Source organism: Desmodus rotundus, chromosome 1 (genome assembly GCF_022682495.2).
Source record: "Desmodus rotundus isolate HL8 chromosome 1, HLdesRot8A.1, whole genome shotgun sequence".
Classification (NCBI taxonomy): domain Eukaryota; kingdom Metazoa; phylum Chordata; class Mammalia; order Chiroptera; family Phyllostomidae; genus Desmodus; species Desmodus rotundus.
Window position 1 is genome coordinate 34642971 of NC_071387.1, and position 5431 is coordinate 34648401.

Here is a 5431-nt window from a genome sequence, read left to right on the forward strand (position 1 = left end):
AGAAGGGGGACAGGACTGAGCAAAAAGAAAAAGGACTCACGGACATGCATATATTCTTTGGGGAATTATTATTTCAGCTAATATTACATTGCTAAGATTTATCCACATTGTCACATCGCACCTCTCTCTCACCCCCCCCCCGCTCTCCCCACCCCACGCACAGACACGCACATCTACACATTCTCATGCACAAACACCAACCTCCTTCATGCTTTTCCTTCCCTGTCTCATTTTCCAGCCACATTCTCACTTGAAATCAATTTGAAAGTATACAATTCCACATTCCATTACTACAGACTAAATCTCCAAAGACTTGTACAAAACATGCCAAATTATGTGTTGTAAAAATAGGTGGCTTAACAAGGAAGCACACACCAAAAAGATCAAAAGGAGATCCTTCACTCTCCCCTCGCTCAAGCCGCCAGCCTGTCGATATGTGTTAACTAAGCAATCGTTATTTTCCCCGCCCCATGACGGACTAGATGGGGGCATAGCAAGTGGAAAACTACACAAGGCTCAGAAGGCTGATGCTCCCCCACCCAGCAGAGCACCCATGGACGCCTTTCTCAAGACACAGCTCAAATTTCATCTCCTCTGTAAAACTACCCTGCCTGCTCCTGCCCTAAGCACCTAACTGAATACCTACTGTTTTCCAAGCCCAGTAATAGGTACCTTTTTTTTTTTTGACACAGTTCTGAAAGAAAGGTGTTACCATCTACATTTCTTCAATGACTAGACAGAGACCCACATTTTTAAAGGACTTGGATGTACTCTTGCAGCTGTTTCTGGGCAGGGCCAGAATTGGTGCCCAGGCCTGACGTCAAAGTGGATTAGTCCTCTCACTATTCCACAGTAGTCCTAGGAGAGTTAGTACTTTTTCTTTAAAACTCTGATAACATCTTACTTATAGCTCATTTCAGTGGTTATCACCTAAGATTGATTTTCATTGTTCCAGCATAAGAATTAATTAATACCCATCTTTGAGTCCCCAGACTTCAGCAGAGTAACTGCAAATAAAGACAATCCTCATTGCTCACAGATTCCATGCTTGAGAAAATTTGCTAAAATTTGTCACCCCAAAATCAGCATTAGGGGAATAGCGGACACAAGCATGTGCAGAGCACAAAGGCTGTGAGTCATCCAACTTGCACAAGCTGAGGTCCAGAAGGCGACACCCTGCCTGCGCGTTTCAGTTCCCATACTACAAAGAAGCGACCTTTCTGTGGTACTTTTAGTGTCATGGTTTTCACAACTCTGTGCTTTCTTCAGTGATTTTGCAGTTTTATATGATTCCCAAAACCCTTCTACTCTGTTGGTGGGATTATAAATTGGTACAGGTACATGAAAAACATTATGGACCCCCTTACGGATGGAAAAACAGAGTGATCATCGCAGTGGGGAGGCCTGGAGTGGAGGAGCCGGCAGGTTTCCCGCAAGTTAGGCGAGTGTCGTGCACCCCGGCCCCCGGGTCTGAGCTCCCTGGAGGCAGAGGACCGCGTCACGTGGAATACACGTCCTATGGGGGATCCAGGGACGACATGGCCACTCTCTAGGCGAGAGAGGGTGCCAGGGCCCCAAGAGAGCCCCCGGGAAAGCCCGAGCCCTGGCCACAGAGGCTCTTGTTGCCTCCCGGGCTCCTACCATGGGGCCTGTTCCTCCTCGCCCATGCCCAGGTTCACCGCAGGTGAATGCCTTTTGCAGACAACCAAGGGCAGGTGGCCCCCGATTCCTTCACAGAGAAGGGTGCACAGCTCAGGGGGGACCATAGTCTAACCGTTTCCACTCCATTATTGGGTGGTTTAGCACAGACTTTAGGGACTTCAAGATGCTCGGTCAACGTTTGCCGCCTCAAAGCAGGGTGGGGCAGTATCAGCCAAAGCGAGACACTTAGCCGCCCAGGCGGAGCGCAAGCCTTACTCCCCATGGGAGAACCCATCCGTGGGTGTGGGTCCCGCCCATCCGAACCAGCTCCCCCTGGCGCACAACAGTGGCCAGCACCTGGTCCTGGCCTGAGGTCCCTGGTACTTCCCTGTGGCACTGTGCATTTGCAGAGGTGGGAGACCTGCTGGGAAGTGAGGTCTCCAGGAAAACGCGCTGTCCTCTGGATGGCAGGGAAAGCATCCAGTTCCACCGACACGGTCCCAGGGACCCTGTGAACCTGGCATGATTACTCAAGGGTGGGGCACGTTGCCCCAGGGGGAGGTTTCTGGTGGGAGTGCCCCCTGTGCGCCTGCCGCCCCGCATCTTGGCCCGAAACGAGGTAGCGGTGGCTCTGACTGAAGCCATTTCCTGGGGGTCTCCCCCCTTTTCTCCATCTGTAAGGGGACCCCTTTACAGATGGAAGAACAAGGGGATCTACACAGTGGAGAGGCCTGGAGTGGAGGAGCCGGCCCATATTCTGCAAGTTAGGCGAGTGATGCGCACCCCGGCCCTTGGCTTCCGAGTTCCCTGGAGGCAGAGGACCGCTTCACCCGGACTACAGGCATCCTGCGGGGGTCAAAGTGGCATGGCCACTGTGTAGGCGAGAGAGGGTGCCAGGGCCCCGAGAGAGCCCCCGGGAAAGCCTGAGCCCTGGCCACAGAGGCTCCCGTTGCCTTTCTGGGCACATTACACCCAAGGGAGGACCCGTCCTTTGGCTTGCGTCCTGCCTGCCACACCCTGTTCCCACTGCCTTTTCAGAGGGGGTGCTGGGCTACATTCCCCATGCATGGAATTGTTCCCTATATCAACTAATGGTCATTGGCCCCAATTCAACGTCAGTAGGAGTTCGAGAGTCAGGGTGTGGGGAAGAAGGAAACGTTATTCCAAGTAGCTCCATTTTGGTACAGAACAGCTGTGAGTGCAGCATGGCTGGGAGGAAGCTCAGTATTGTTCCAGGTGACTCATGAAGCAGCACCTCTGTGGGTAGGTGGGTAGTGTTGCTGCTTAGTTGTGAAGCATTGTGTTTGTGAGGGGGCCCTGAAGTGAGGCAGCCCCGGGGCAAGTTCCCCCTCAGGTTGTGCTGCTCATTCTGGTCTGGTCCTGTCATTTCCTCTCTGCTCGGCTGCATTTGCACCCAAAGAAACGCACTTTGGAAAATGGGCCCCTCTGAGTGCGGAGATCGGGCTGGGTGAGCAGAGAAAAGGCCTCTGGTGGTGTCACCACAGCAGTCCAGGTTATTTTTATTCTTAAATTTTGCCATGTTTTCCCCTTGTATTTTTTTAACCCAAACTGAGGGTGCCTTTTTTTGTTGTTACAGATTATTTAAATTATACAGAAAAGTGAAAATTAATTCAAATTTCTACCCAAACAGACAATACCTGCTATTGTTTTAAATATATACCCTTCCAGACGTCTCTACTTTCCTATTTCCATTCTTCTACTTGCTCTGGATGTAATTTATTATTCTGGGTTTGTAATATGGATGCAGAACATGTGAATTTTCAGCTGTTTCCCCCTAGTGGGCAGATTCATCACTACTTTTCCCATAGGTTTTTAATGTATTATTTTTATTATTATTCAGTTCCAATTATTTTTTAACTCCAATTGTGACTTATTTTGAGGGTTATTTAGAAGTGTATTTCATAAGTTTTAAATGTAAGAACTTTCTAGTTACCTTTTACAAATGATTTTTAGATTATCTACAATGCGAGCAAGAAACATACTTCATATAATTTCAATCCTTCAAATTTTATTGACACTTGCCTCATAAGAATATGGTGGATATAAAAAAATCTTCCAAGCATGCATCTCTGTTCATTTTGGAAATATCAGCTTTGTGCAGGTCAGCAGGAAAAGTTGTGTATACTCGGTTGTCTGTGAATGCTGAATCCAGTTTGCTGCTCATGGTGTTTCTTACATCCTTACTGAATTTTTTGAGGTGCTCTCTTGTTTGTGAAAGGAATGCTCTATTTCTGACGAGAGAGGTTTGTTAAATCTAGCGTGATTATAAATATTTTTGTGTCTCTGTTCTATATAATTTAAGTTTATGATATTAAGTACAGGGTGAATTTGGATCTTCCTGGTAAATTAAACCTATTGATATAAAGTGCTCTTCATCTCTACTGATTCTGTTTACCTTGAGGTCCACTGCATGTTATTATGTAATTTTCATGTGGTTTATGTTTGCATAATACAGGATGGGAGAAAAATAGGGTTAGAGTTGCGAGTACGAGAAACAAAGTTTATTGTTGTCTTATTATTAATAATTATGATATTATTTTCCATGTGAAAAACTGTAAAGCTGCTTTTGCACCATCTTGTGTATCTGTCCCCATTCTTTCACTTTCTGTCTTTTTGTACCCTATGTTTTAGGTAATTCATATTTTCTCATACTTTGTGTCTTGCCCTTTTATTCTCTGAACTTTTTCAGAGTACTCCTTAATTTTATAAAGTATACATTATTTATGTATGTCCACAAGTATAGTTGATTCCTGACCGATTTTGTTTAAGTGGACCACTAAAAATCAAACCTACAGATGAGGGGCGGGGCCTGTCTGAGGTCAGAGGCAGGACTGGGCTGCAGGTGAGAGGGGTGGCCAGGCTAGAGATGTGGGTGGGGCTGGGTGGGAGGCAAATTGAGGCTGGCAGGCCTGAGGGGCTGGCAGTTCTGGACGAGAGATGAGCATCCACGTGGACCCAAGGTTAGGCTCTGCTGCTGGCCGAGGGTCTCTGCTGTCACGAGGTGATGCTCATGGCCAAATGTGATGCAAGCAACACAATCCAGGTACAGGAGGTGAGCTGCGGGGGGATATGAGGTGAGGGGACTGGGGCCAGATACAGCCACCCTGTAGGCAGCAGAAAAGGGGGGCCAGACTATTCCTGGGTACAAATCTTGGGTCCCGATTTAAGTGAACACTTCCTGTGGGGCCACTTTTCTATATTAATCTAGATTATATGATGTTTATAGACAACTTTGGTAAGTGGGCATACAATGATACCCAATTTTTAATCCAAGAACAAGATAGCTTTCTTTTGTTACAGTTTCTGTTATTGGGGAGCAGTTTCCAATTTCGTTCATACAGATCCTGTACATTATTGTTAAGTGTATTCTGAGGGTTTTTATTTTTTTACCTGTTTTGTTGCTATTGAATCCTTAAAAAATTATATATTTAATTTAGTATTTCTGCATGTTATTTCCCCATCACTGCACTAAATTCCATTTGTGATACTTCTCCGTTGATTCTCATGGGTTATGAAGGTAAACTTGCTCTCCCGCTGTAATGATTGTTACATTTTGGTAGCTGTATATGACATAGAAATAGTTAAAGCTTGAAAGGAAATAGAAAGATGTGAGGTAATGTGAGGAGCTAGAAAACTTCTTTTTGTTAGTCCTAGAGATATTAATGACTAAATAAAAGAGTAGCATCATTCTTAGCGTTTTAAGGGAGTTCAGCCTGGAAGCAAGCATGGTGTTCTAGAAATCTCAAGTGTTTTGTTAGCAGAGATGTGC